Source organism: Zea mays, chromosome 6 (assembly GCF_902167145.1).
Source record: "Zea mays cultivar B73 chromosome 6, Zm-B73-REFERENCE-NAM-5.0, whole genome shotgun sequence".
In the NCBI taxonomy this organism is placed as follows: Eukaryota; Viridiplantae; Streptophyta; class Magnoliopsida; order Poales; family Poaceae; genus Zea; species Zea mays.
This window is the reverse complement of record NC_050101.1, coordinates 47,281,944-47,295,896: the sequence shown is the minus strand read 5'-3', so window position 1 is coordinate 47,295,896 and position 13,953 is coordinate 47,281,944.

Genomic DNA, 13,953 nt, shown 5'->3' with positions numbered 1-13,953 from the left:
ACGTGGGGCTGGATGCGTTGGAAAGCTAACTTGATAAGCTTTCTCACCATGTATAGCATGCTTAATGAAACTTCGTAGAATGATGCAGTTTAATACAAATACTTGGTCATTAAGCTGACTGTTGACCTTCTGACCAGTCGGCACTAAAGTAGGTCGGTTGCCTTTCTGGTAGATGTGGTTAAGTCGGCTTTAGAAGCATTGGAAACTAGACTTCAAGAGCTTTCCAAAAAGTACTTATGGGTCTTCATAGCTTTTGGGAATCAAAAGATATGACTGTTTCTTCTGGACGGTTCTATTGCGCTGGACTGACTCGGATATAGCTCTTCTTGCTGATTCGCCCTTGATATGTTTTGTCCTTCCTCTTTGGTGAACGTAAGTAATATCAACATACACGACTTAGGTAGCATAAAATTCTCAATTGTGTTTAAATGAAATTCATAAAGTAGCGTGTGCACCTCTTGTTGTAGCTTCTTAGCTCGACTACATGTAATTGGTCCATCAAAGGCTTGAGTTGGTGATGATGTTGGTTGTACTTGAGTTGATGTAGTATGACTTGTGGGTTGTAATGTGTTACTTAATGGCATTGTCATATCATTTTCCAAGGAAAATTTTGACGCAGAGGGGGTTCCCCCCTTCTAGCCCCCGAGGGAGGGTCGGGCTTTGCCGAGGCAAGGCTGACCCTTCCTTGATGGTTAGACTCTATTTGTGTATGTAAAGGGAACGAGGCATATGAACGACTTGAAAACATCTTAAGGATAAAAGCGACGTAGCTGTCGGATGTTCCAAGCGTTGATGTAGACCTCGCCGTGACTGTTGGCCAGCTTGTATGTTCCGGGCTTCAATATCTTGACGATGATGAACGGCCCTTCCCAGGGAGGTGTGAGCTTGTGGCGCCCTCGGGCGTCTTGTCGTAGCCAGAGAACCAAGTCCCCCACCTGAAGGTCTCGGGACCGAACCCCTCGGGCGTGGTAGCGTCGCAGAGACTGCTGATACCGTGCCGAGTGTAGTAAGGCCATGTCCTGAGCCTCTTCCAGTTGGTCTAGTGAGTCTTCTCGGCTGGTCTGGTTGCTTCGATCGTCGTACGCCCTTGTCCTCGGGGAGCCGTATTCTAAGTCTGTGGGCAAGATAGCCTCGGCCCCATAGACTAGAAAAAACGGCATGAAGCCCGTGGCTCGGCTTGGCGTCGTCCTCAGACTCCAGACCACCGAGGGGAGTTCTTTCATCCATCGCCTGCCGAACTTGTTGAGGTCGTTGTAGATCCTCGACTTAAGTCCCTGCAGAATCATGTCGTTGGCACGCTCTACCTGCCCATTCGTCATGGAGTGAGCTACGGCGGCCCAGTCCACCCGGATGTGGTGGTCCTCGCAGAAGTCCAGGAACTTCTTGCCAGTGAACTGGGTGTCGTTGTCGGTGATGATGGAGTTTGGGACCCCAAAGCGATGGATCATGTTGGTGAAGAACGCCACCGCCTGTTCGGACCTGATGCTGTTGAGGGGTCAGACCTCGATCCACTTGGAGAATTTGTCGATAGCGACCAGCAGGTGCGTGAAGCCCCTGAGTGCCTTCTGCAAGGGATCGACGAGGTCCAGACCCCACACAGCAAATGACCAGGTGATGGGTATTGTTTGCAGGGCCTGAGCGAGCAGGTGTGTCTGCCTTGCGTAGAATTGACTCCCTTGGCAGGTGCGTACAATCCTAGCGGCGTCGGCCACCGCGGTTGGCCAGTAGAAACCTTGTCGGAAGGCGTTTCCAACGAGGGCTCGAGGTGCTGCGTGATGACCGCAAGCCCCCGAGTGTATTTCTTGCAGTAGCTCCTGACCTTCGGCGATGGATATGCATCGCTGGAGGATGCCTGAGGGGCTGCGGTGGTAGAGCTCCTTCTCGTCACCCAGCAAGACGAACGACTTGGCGCGCCGCTCCAGTCGCCGAGCTTCGGCTCTGTCGAGGGGTAGCTCTCCTCGGTGGAGATATTGCAGGTACGGGGTCTGCCAGTTTCGATTAGGCGTGACCCCATTCCGCTCTTCCTCAACGCGCAGTGCCTCACCCTCGGCGGCCGAGGGTGCCTCGGGCTGGGCCGAGGCCACCTTAGGCTCGGGCGTGTCATCGGTCTTGACGGAGGGTTGATGTAGGTCTCGGGAGAAGATGTCCGGGGGAACCGTTGTCCGTCCCAAGGCTATCTTAGCGAGCTCGTCCATAGTCTCGTTGTACCGTCGAGCGATGTGGTTGAGCTCGTGCCCGTAGAACTTGTCTTCCAGGCGCCAAACCTCGTCGCAGTAGGCCTCCATCTCCGGGTCACGGCAGTGGGAGTTCTTCATGACTTGGTCGATGACATGCTGCCAAAGGGTGTGATGAAAGAGGTCGCGAGCTGGTCGGACTCTTTCATCCTGATTTGGTGATACCCTGAGTAGGCATCAAGGAATGACAGGGTTTCGCACCCAGCAGTGGAATCCACGATTTGATCAATGCGAGGCGGAGGGTAGGGAACCATCGGACATGCTTTGTTTAGACCAGTGTAGTCTACACACATCCTCCATTTCCCACCTTTCTTTTTCACAAGCACAGGGTTGGCTAGCCATTCGGGATGGAATACCTCTTTGATGAACCCTGCAGCCATCAGCTTGTGGATCTCCTCGCCTATGGCTCTGCGCTTTTCTTCGTCGAATCGGCACAGAGGCTGCTTCACGGGTAGGGCTCTAGCTCGGATATCCAGCGAGTGCTCGGCGACATCCCTCGGTATGCCAGGCATGTCTGAGGGACTCCACGCAAAAACCTCGGCGTTCGCGCTGAGAAAGTCGACGAGCACTGCTTCCTATTTGGGGTCGAGCTCGGAGCCAATCCGGACTTGCTTGAAGGCGTCGTTGCTGGGGTCGAGAGGGACGGACTTAACCGCCTCTGCTGGCTCAAAGTTGCCAGCGTGGCGCTTCGCATCTGGCACCTCCCTGGAGAGGCTCTCCAGGTCTACGGTGAGGGCCTCGGATTCGGCGAGGGCCTCAGCATACTCCACGCACTCCATGTCGCATTCGTACGCGTGTCGGTACGTGGATCCGACGGTGATGACCCCGTTGGGGCCCGACATCTTGAGCTTGAGGTAGGTGTAGTTGGGGACGACCATGAACTTGGCGTAGCATGGTCTCCCAGCACTGCGTGGTAGGTTCCTCGGAGCCCGACCACCTCGAACATGAGGGTTTCCTTTCGGAAGTTGGAGGGAGTCCCGAAGCAGACGGGCAGATCGAGTTGCCCAAGGGGCTAGACGCGCTTCCCGGGGATGATCCCGTGAAAGGGCACCGCACCGGCCCGGATCGTGGACAGATCGATCTGCAAGAGCCCGAGGGTCTCGGCGTAGATGATGTTGAGGCTGCTGCCTCCGTCCATGAGGACCTTGGTAAGCCTAACGTTGCCGATGACGGGATCGACAACGAGCGGGTACTTCCCCGGGCTCGGCACGTGGTCGGGGTGGTTGCCTTAGTCGAAGGTGATGGGCTTGTCGGACCAGTCTAGGTAGACTGGCGCCGCCACCTTCACCGAGCAGACCTCCCAGCGCTCCTGCTTGCGGTGCCGAGCCGAGGCGTTCGCCACTTGCCCACCGTAGATCATGAAGCAGTCGTGGACCTCGGGGGAACTCCTCTGCTTTGTGGCCCTCCTTCTTGTCGTTGTCATGACCTTTGCCACCTTCCGCCAGGGGCCCGGCCTTATGGAAGTAGCGCCGAAGCATGACGCACTCCTCAAGGGTGTGCTTGACGGGACCCTGATGATAGGGGCATGACTCCTTGAGCATCTTGTCGAACAGGTTGGCCCCTCCGGGAGGCTTCCGAGGGTTCCTGTGCTCGGCGGCGGCGATAAGATCTGCATCGGCGGCGTCGCGTTTTGCTTGCGACTTCTTCTTGCCCTTCTTCTTTGTGCCGCGCTGAGCGGACGCCTCGGGGACGTCTTCCTGCTAGCGTCCCTGAGGCTGCTTGTCCTTCCGGAAGATGGCCTCGACCGCCTCCTAACCAGAGGCGAACATGGTGGTGATGTCCATCTGCTCGCTCGCCCTGGTGGGAGTCTTGCGACCCAGCTTGCTCACCAGGTCGCGGCAAGTGGTGCCGGCGAGGAACGCGCCGATGACATCTGAGTTGGTGATGTTGGGCAGCTCGGTGCGCTGCTTCGAAAATCGCCGGATGTAGTCCCGCAGGGATTCTCCCGACTGCTGGCGGCAGCTTCGGAGATCCCAGGAGTTCCCAGGGCGCACGTCTGTGCCCTGGAAGTTTCCGGCGAAGGCTTTGACCAAGTCGTCCCAGTTGGAGATCTGCGCAGGAGGCAGATGCTCCAGCCAGGCCCGGGCGGCGTCAGAGAGGAACAGGGGGAGGTTGCGGATGATGGGGTTGTCATCGTCCATTCCACCCAGCTGGCAGGCCAGCCGGTAGTCCGCGAGCCACAGTTCCCCCGAGTACTTGGTGATGGTAGTCGGGGCTCGGAACCGGGTCGGGAATGGCGCCCGTCGTATGGCCCGGCTTAAAGCTTGCGGACCGGGTGGTTTGGGCGAGGGACTCCGATCCTCCCCGCTGTCGTAGCGTCCGCCACGCCTGGGGTAGTAGCCTCGGCGCACCTTCTCGTCGAGGTGGGCTCGACGGTCGCGGCGGTGGTGCTCGTTCCCGAGGCGACCCGGGGCTGCAGGCGTTGCGTCCCACGTGCGCCAGGTGTGGACCGAGGCTTCCCGCATGAATCGGGAAGTCGCGGCGCGATGCTCCGCCGGTACCCTTGCCTTCGGGAGGCAGAGCTTTCGGCCCGTCGGACCGCGGCATCCTCCAGGAGATTCTTGAGTTCTCCCTGGATACGCTGCCCCTCGGTGGTGGATGGCTCCGGCATCGCTCGGAGTAGTATTGCTGCTGCAGCCAGGTTCTGGCCGACCCCACTGGAAGCCGGGGGCAGCCTTGCCCTGTCATCGTCAGCGATGCGGTGCTGGACGTCCTGGGCCAGATGACGCGCTTCTCCGGCTAGTGCTCGGCCTGCCCACTCCTGCCCGATGTTCTGCCGGAGTTGCACAAGTTGTCCTGCCTCCTCGTCGAGCATGGCCTACATCTCGCGGATTTGCTCGAGCTTTGCGTCCTGACCCCCCGCAGGGACTGGGACCACAGCTAGCTCCTGAAGGATGTCAACGCGAGGCGCGGGCCTACGGGGATCGCCGTCCTCTGGCATACCAAGGTGGTTGCCTTCGTCGAGACCCCCTAGATCGATGTGGAAACATTCGCGACTTGGGCCACAGTCCTCGTTGTCGAGGCTGTGGCCACCATCGGAGTAATCGGAGAGGCAGTAGTCACATGCGGTCATGAAGTCTCGCATGGCACTGGGGTTACCGAGCCCGGAGAAATCCCAACCAGAGTCGGGCTCGTCATCTTCCTCGAAACCCGGGGGCCCGTAGGTCGAGACGGCCGTCAGTCGATCCCAGGTTGACCACATATGGTACCCCGGAAGGTTAGGATATGCCTTTATGAAAGCGTCCACCAAAGCGGGGTCGCTTGGTGGGTCGAAGCTGAATCTAAAAGGCACAGGGTGGAAGACGGACGGTACCTCTTGATCGACGGATGGTGACGAAGTCGCATCGAGGACGGACTGCACCGTTATCTCGGGTACGAGGCTAACGCCCAGTAAGTCCTTCGCGAGCGTGCTGACGTCATCCGTCCGCTTGGGGTTGGCATGTTGCAGGGAAACGACGTGTCCCCCGCTGGGGCGCCAGCGTCGTCGACTCGCTCGACAGCCAATGAGGTGCTGCCTCCTGCTTGGCCATGGTTGCCCCGCCTCCTCCTCCTGCGTCGGGGAAGGTGATGGGACAGGCTCGGATGCTGCTCTTCCGCCATGGGGGGAAGACGTCGTCGATTCCGCCGCTGTCGGGCGGGATGACGGCCGTCGTTGTCGTTGTCGCGCGGCGGAGGAAGGAGTACCATGTCGTAGCTGCCGTCGAGGGACATGAACTCGAGACTCCCGAAATGGAGCAGCATCCCAGGCTGGAGAGGTTGCTAGAGACTACCCATCTGGAGCTTGACGGGAAGCTATTCGTCAACACACAGCAGGCCCCTACCTAGCGCGCCAACTATCGGCGTTTCGACCCCGAGGGGTCCCTGGACCGACGAGTAAATTGTCGCTGCGTGTCCCAGCCCAGATGGGTCGGCGCGAGATGGAACACAAGGGGAAAAAGGGAACCGCGGCTCGTGTTATCCTGCGCCCAGGATGGATGTGCTTGCAGTAGGGGGTTACAAGCGTCCGCGAGGGAGAGAGAGAGAGAGCTTGTCCGTCAGCCCGTCCTCCCGTGCAGCCCCCCTTTCGTACGAGGGCCCTGGACCTTCCTTTTATAGATGTAAGGAGAGCGTCCAGGTGTACAATAGGGGGTGTAGCAATGTGCTAACGTGTCCGGCAGAGAGGAGCCAGAGCACTATGTACATGCCGACGTGGCTGTCGGAGAGGTGTTAGTGCGCTGTGCATGTGATGTCGTGGCCGTCGGAGGAGCGCTTGAGCCCTGTAGAAGCACAGCTGTCGGGGCTGTCGGGACCTTGCTGACGTCTCCTTGCTTCCATAGGGGGCTGAGAACCGCCGTCGTCATGGGAGCACGCGGGGTGCCATCATTACTTGTTTACCGGGGCGAGTCAGATGGGACACCGGTCTTGTTCCCTGTAGCCTGAGCTAGTTAGGGATAGGGTAATAATGTACCCCCCTGTAACGTGGCCGGTCCGAGCCCAAGGTCGGGCGAGGCGGTGACTCCTCCGAGGTCGAGGCTGAGTCCGAACCCTGGGGTCGGGCGAGGCGGAGACCGTCTTCCGAGGTCGAGGCGGGGGCTGAGCCCTGGGGTCGGGCGAGGCGGAGACCATCTTCCGAGGTCGAGGTTGAGTCCGAGCCCTGGGGTCGGGCGAGGCGAAGACCGTCTTCCGAGGTCAAGGCAAGGGCCGAGCCCCGGGGTCGGGCGAGGCAGAGCTTCCTATGGCGCCTGAGGCTGGACTTGGCTGCTGTCAGCCTCACCTTGGCGGGTGGCACAGCAGTCGGAGCAGGGCAGGCGGCGCTGTTTTCCTGTCAGGTTAGTCAGTGGAGGGGCGAAGTGACTGCGGTCACTTTGGCCTACCGACTGAGGAACGCGCGTCAGGATAAGGTGTCAGGCGATCCTTGCATTGGATGCTCCTGCGATACGGTCGGTTGGCGAGGCGATCTGGCCAAGGTTGCTTCACTGCGAAGCCTGCCCGAGCTGGGCCTCGGGCGAGTCGAAGGTGTGCCCGTTGCTTGAGGAGGCCCTCGGGCGAGGCGTGAATCCGCCTGGGTCTACTGTTCCTATCCGAGGCTAGGCTCGGGCGAGGCGAGATCGTGTCCCTTGAGTGGACGGAGCCTTGACCTGAATTGCGCCCATCAGGCTTTTGCAGCTTGTGCTGATGGTGATTACCAGCCGAGATTAGGAGTCTTGGGGGTACCCCTAATTATGGTCCCCGACAAAGCTTGCACGACTTGTTTTGTTTTTGCGAATTCTTTTGGAAAATCTTTTCAAAGTCCTTTTGCAAATAGTCAAAGGTATATTAATAAGATTGCAAGAAGCATTTTCAAGATTTGAAATTTTCTCCCCTGTTTCAAATGCTTTTCCTTTGACTTAAACAAAACTCCCCCTAGATGAAATTCTCCTCTTAGTGTTCAAGAGGGTTTTACCAATTGAAAGAAGATTTACTATACCAATTTGAAAAATACTAACCAATTGAAAAATCCTCTTTTAAATATTTCATCATAGGATACCAATTGAAAACTTCATGTAAAACTTTGAAATTGGTGGTGATGCGATCCTTTTGCTTTGGGCTATATTCTCTCCCCCTTTGGCATTAATCGCCAAAAACAGAGTCTTTTGAGAGCCCTTTTTACTTTCTCCCCAATGGTACAAAGGAATATGTGTGAAGATTATACCATAGTGGAGAGCGGTGCAGAGTGACGGTGAAGGGTAAATAGTACCGATAGAGTGGAGTGGAAGCCTTTTCTTCGTCGAAGACTCCATTTACCTTTCAATCTATGACTTAGCATAAATATACACTTGAAAACACATTAGTCGTACACATAAAAGAGATATGATCAAAGGTATATGCATGAGCTATGTGTGCAAAATGTCAATCAAAGTTTCGAGAATCAAGAATGTTTAGCTCATTCCCAAGTTTGGTAAAGGTTTTCTCATCTAGTGGTTTGGTAAAGATATCGGCTAATTGTTCTTTGGTGCTAACATAAGCAATCGCGATATCCCCCCTTTGTTGGTGATCCCTCAAAAAGTGATACTGAATGGCTATGTGTTTAGTGCGGCTGTGTTCAACGGGATTATCCGCCATGTGGATTGCACTTTCATTATCACATAGGAGAGGGACTTTGCTAAATTTGTAGCCATAGTCCCTAAGGGTTTGCCTCATCCAAAGCAATTGCGCGCAACAATGAACTGCGACAATATACTCGGCTTCGGCGGTAGAAAGAGCTACTGAATTTTGTTTCTTTGAAGCCCAAGACACCAGGGATCTTCCTATGAACTGACAAGTCCCTGATGTGCTCTTTCTATAAATTTTACACCCTGCCCAATCAGCATCTGAATAACCTATTAAATCAAAAGTGGATCCCTTGGGGTACCAAAGACCAAACTTAGGTGTATGAACTAAATATCTCAAGATTCTTTTCACGGCCCTAAGGTGAACTTCCTTAGGATCGGCTTGGAATCTTGCACACATGCATACGGAAAGCATAATATCCGATCGAGATGCACATAAATAGAGTAGAGATCCTATCATCGACCGGTATACCTTTTGATCTACGGATTTACCTCCCGTGTCGAGGTCGAGATGCCCATTGGTTCCCATGGGTGTCTTGATGGGCTTGACATCCTTCATTCCAAACTTGGTAAGTATATATTGAATGTACTTAGTTTGGCTGATGAAGGTGCCTTCTTGGAGTTGCTTTACTTGAAATCCTAGGAAATACTTCAACTCCCCCATCATAGACATCTCAAATTTTTGAATCATAATACTACTAAACTCTTCACAAGTAGATTTGTTAGTAGACCCAAATATGATATCATCAACATAAATTTGGCATACAAACAAATCATTTGCAATAGTTTTAGTAAAGAGAGTAGGATCGGCTTTGCCGACTTTGAAGCCATTCGTGATAAGGAAATCTCTTAGACATTCATACCATGCTCTTGGGGCTTGCTTGAGCCCATAAAGCGCCTTAGAGAGTTTATACACATGGTTAGGGTACTCACTGTCTTCAAAGCCAGGAGGTTGCTCAACATAGGCCACTTCCTTGATTGGTCCATTGAGGAAGGCACTTTTCATGTCCATTTGATAAAGCTTAAAGCCATGGTAAGTAGCATAGGCAAGTAATATACGAATTGACTCAAGCCTAGCTACCGGTGCATAGGTTTCACCGAAATCCAAACCTTCGACTTGTGAATATCCCTTGGCTACAAGTCGGGCTTTGTTCCTTGTCACCACACCATGCTCATCTTGCTTGTTGTGGAATACCTACTTGGTTCCTACAACATTTTGGTAAGGACATGGAACTAAATGCCATACCTCATTCCTTGTGAAGTTGTTGAGCTCCTCTTGCATTGCCAACACCAAGTCTGAATCTCTTAATGCATCTTCCACCCTGTATGGCTCAATAGAAGACACAAAAGAGTAATGTTCACAAAAATGAGTGACACGTGATCGTGTTGTTAACCCCTTATGAATATCGCCGAGGATGGAGCTCACGGGGTGATCTCGTTGTATCGCTTGGTGGACTCTTGGGTGAGGCGGTCTTTGACCCTGTATTTCTTAATCATCTTCCTTGTCTTGATTATTATCATCTCCCCCTTAATCATTGTCCTCCTCTTGAGGTGGCTCATGTTCTTGATCTTCATTTTCATCATCTTGAGCTTGATCCTCATCTTGGGTTGATGGAGATGCTTGTATGGAAGATGATGGTTGATCTTGTGCTTGTGGAGACTCTTTGGATTCCTTAGGACACACATCCCCAATGGACATGTTCCTTAGCGTGACGCACGGAGCCTCTTCATCATCTAGCTCATCAAGATCAACTTGCTCTACTTGAGAGCCATTAGTCTCATCAAACACAATTTCACAAGAAACCTCAACTAATCCAGTGGATTTGTTGAAGACTCTATATACCCTTGTGTTTGAGTCATAACCAAGTAAAAAGCCTTCTACAGCCTTAGGAGAAAATTCAGATTTTCTGCCTCTTTTAACAAGAATAAAGCATTTGCTACCAAAGACTCTAAAATATGAAACATTGGGCTTTTTACCGGTGAGGAGTTCATATGATGTCTTCTTGAGGATTCGGTGAAGGTAGAGCCGGTTGATGGAGTAGCGAGCAGTGTTGATTGCTTCCGCCCAAAACCGGTCCGAAGTCTTGTACTCATCAAGCATGGTCCTTGCCATGTCAAGTAGAGTTCTATTCTTCCTCTCCACTACACCATTTTGTTGAGGTGTGTAGGGAGAAGAGAACTCATGCTTGATGCCCTCATCCTCAAGAAAGCCTTCTATTTGAGAGTTCTTGAACTTCGTCCCGTTGTCGCTTCTTATTTTCTTGATCCTTAATCCGAACTCATTTTGAGCCCGTCTCAAGAATCCCTTTAGAGTCTCTTGGGTTTGTGATTTTTCCTGCAAAAAGAACACCCAAGTGAAGCGAGAATAATCATCCACAATTACAAGACAATACTTACTCATGCCGATGCTTATGTAAGCGATCAGGCCAAATAGATCCATGTGGAGTAGCTCAAGCGGCCTATCGGTCGTCATGATGTTCTTGTGTGGATGATGGGTACCAACTTGCTTTCCCTGCTTGACATGCACTGCAAACCCTATCTTTCTCAAAATGAACATTTGTTAGTCCCAAAATGTGTTCTCCCTTTAGAAGCTTGTGAAGATTCTTCATCCCAACATGAGCTAGTCGGTGATGCCAGAGCCAACCCATATTAGTCTTAGTAATTAAGCAAGTATCGGGTTCAGCTCTATTAAAATAAACTAAGTATAGCTGACCCTCTAATACTCCCTTAAATGCTACTGAATCATCACTTCTTGTAAAGACAGTAACACCTATATCCGTAAAAAGACAGTTGTAACCCATTTTGCATAATTGAGATACTGAAAGCAAGTTATAATCTAAAGAATCTACAAGAAAAACATTGGAATTGGAATGGTCAGGAGATATAGCAATTTTACCAAGTCCTTTGACCAAACCTTGATTTCCATCCTCGAATGTGATAGCTCTTTGGGGATCTTCGTTTTTCTCGTAGGAGGAGAACATCTTTTTCTCTCCGGTCATGTGGTTTGTGCATCCGCTATCAATGATCCAACTTGAGCCCCCGGATGCATAAACCTACAAAACAAGTTTAGGCCTTGTTCTTAGGTACCCAAACGGTCTTGGGTACTTTCACATTAGAAACAAGCACCTTGGGTACCCAAACACAAGTCTTTGAGCCCTTGTGTTTGGCCCCAACATATTTGGCAACTATTTTGCCTGATTTGTTAGTTAAAATATAAGAAGCATCAAAAGTCTTAAATGAAACATTAGGTTCATTTGATGCAACAGGAGATTTCTTTTTAGGCATTTTAATATGGGTAGAATGCCTAGAACTAGATGTCTCATTCTTATACATAAAAGCATGATGAGAACTAGAATGAGACTTCCTAGAATGAATTCTCCTAATTTTATGCTCAAGATAACCAGCAGGATATAAAATGTAACCCTCGTTATCCTGTGCCATGGGAGCCTTGCCCTTAACAAAATTGGACAATCTTTTAGGGGCATTAAGCTTGACATTGTCTCCCTAGTGGAAGCCAATGCCGTCCTTAATGCCAGGGCGTCTCCCATTATAGAGCATGCTTCTAGCAAATTTAAAATTTTCATTTTCCATCTCATGCTCATTAATTTTAGCATTTAGTTGAGCTATGTGATCATTTTGTTCTTTAATTAAAGCTAGGTGATCATGGATAGCATCAACATTAATATCTCTACATCTAGTACAAATAGAAACATGATCAACACTAGATGTAGAAGGTTTGCAAGATTTTAATTCATCAATCTTAGCATGCAAACTGGCGTTCTCATTTCTAAGATTGGAAATAGAAACATTGCAAACATTTAAATCTTTAGCCTTAGAAATTAGTTTATCATTCTCAATCTTAAGGCTAGAAATTGATTCATTCAACTTGTAAATCTTAGCAATCAAACTAGCATTATCATTTTTGAGGTTGACAAGAGAATCATCACAAACATTTAATTTCTCAACCTTAGCAATTAATTTGGCATTTTCAATTCTAAGGTTGGAGATAGTGTCATGGCAAATGCTAAGCTCACTAGACAAGTTTTCATTTTTCTCTACTTCCTGAGCATAAGCATTTTTTTACCTTAACATGCTTTTTGTTTTCCTTAATAAGGAATTCATCTTGACTATCCAAGAGTTCATCCTTCTCATGAATAGCACCTATTAATTCATTCAATTTTTCTTTTTGTTGCATGTTTAGGTTGGCAAAAAGATCAAGCAAATCATCCTCATCATTGCTAGAGCTACCCTCATCACTAGATGTTGTATATTTAGTGGAGGCTCTAGATTTTACCTTCTTCTTTTTGCCGTCCTTTGCCATAAGGCACTTATGGCCGTTGTTGGGGAAGAGGAGGCCTTTGGTGACGGTGATGTTGGCGGCGTCCTTGTCGGAGGAGGAGTCAGTGGAGCTCTCATCGGAGTCCCATTCCCGACACACGTGACCATCGCCGCCCTTCTTCTTGTAGTACTTCTTCTTTTCCTTCCTTCTTCCCTTCTTATCGTCACCCCTGTCACTATCACTTGATAATGGACATTTAGCAATAAAATGATCGGGCTTACCACACTTGTAGCAAACCTTCTTGGAACATGGTTTGTAGTCTCTCCCCGTCCTTTGCTTGAGGATTTGGCGAAAGCTCTTGATGATGAGCGCCATCTCCTCGTTGTCGAGTTTGGAGGCGTCGATGGGGAGCCTACTTGACGTAGAATCTTCTTTCTTCTCCTCCGTCGCTTTGAACGCGACGGGTTGCACCTTGGGTGTGGAGGTGGCGCCTCGCTCAATGATTTGTTTGGAGCCTTTGATCATCAATTCAAAGCTCACAAACTTTCCTATAACCTCCTCGGGAGACATTAGCTTGTATCTAGGATCACCACGAATTAATTGAACTTGTGTAGGATTAAGAAAAACAAGTGATCTTAGAATAACCTTGACCATTTCATGGTCATCCCATTTTGTGCTCCCGAGGTTGCGCACTTGATTCACCAAGGTCTTGAGCCGGTTGTACATGGCTTGTGGCTCCTCTCCTTGGTTGAGGACGAACCGACCGAGCTCCCCTCGATCATCTCCCGCTTGGTGATCTTTGTCACCTCATCCCCTTCGTGCGCGGTCTTGAGCACGTCCCAAATCTCTTTGGCACTCTTCAACCCTTGCACCTTATTATACTCCTCTCGACTTAAAGAGGCGAGGAGTATAGTAGTGGCTTGGGAGTTGAAGTGCCGGATTTGGGCAACTTCGTCCGAATCATATCCTTCATCCCCTACGGATGGTACCTGCGCTCCAAACTCAATAATGTCCCAAATGCTAGAGTGGAGTGAGGTTAGGTGATGCCTCATTTTATCACTCCACATACAATAATCCTCACCGTAAAAAACCGGTGGTTTGCCTAATGGGACGAAAAGTAATGGAGTACATTTAGAAATGCGAGGGTAGCGTAAGGGGATCTTACTAAACTTCTTGCGCTCATGGCGCTTAGAAGTGACGGACGGCGCGTCGGAGCCGGCGGTGGATGGTGATGAAGAGTTGGTCTCATAGTAGACCACTTTCTTCAACTTCTTCTTCTTATCGCCACTCCGATGCGACTTGACGCGGGGAGGTGATTCCTCCCTTCCTTTGGCGTCGGACTCCTTCGATGGAGCTTTTCCTCGGCTTGTGT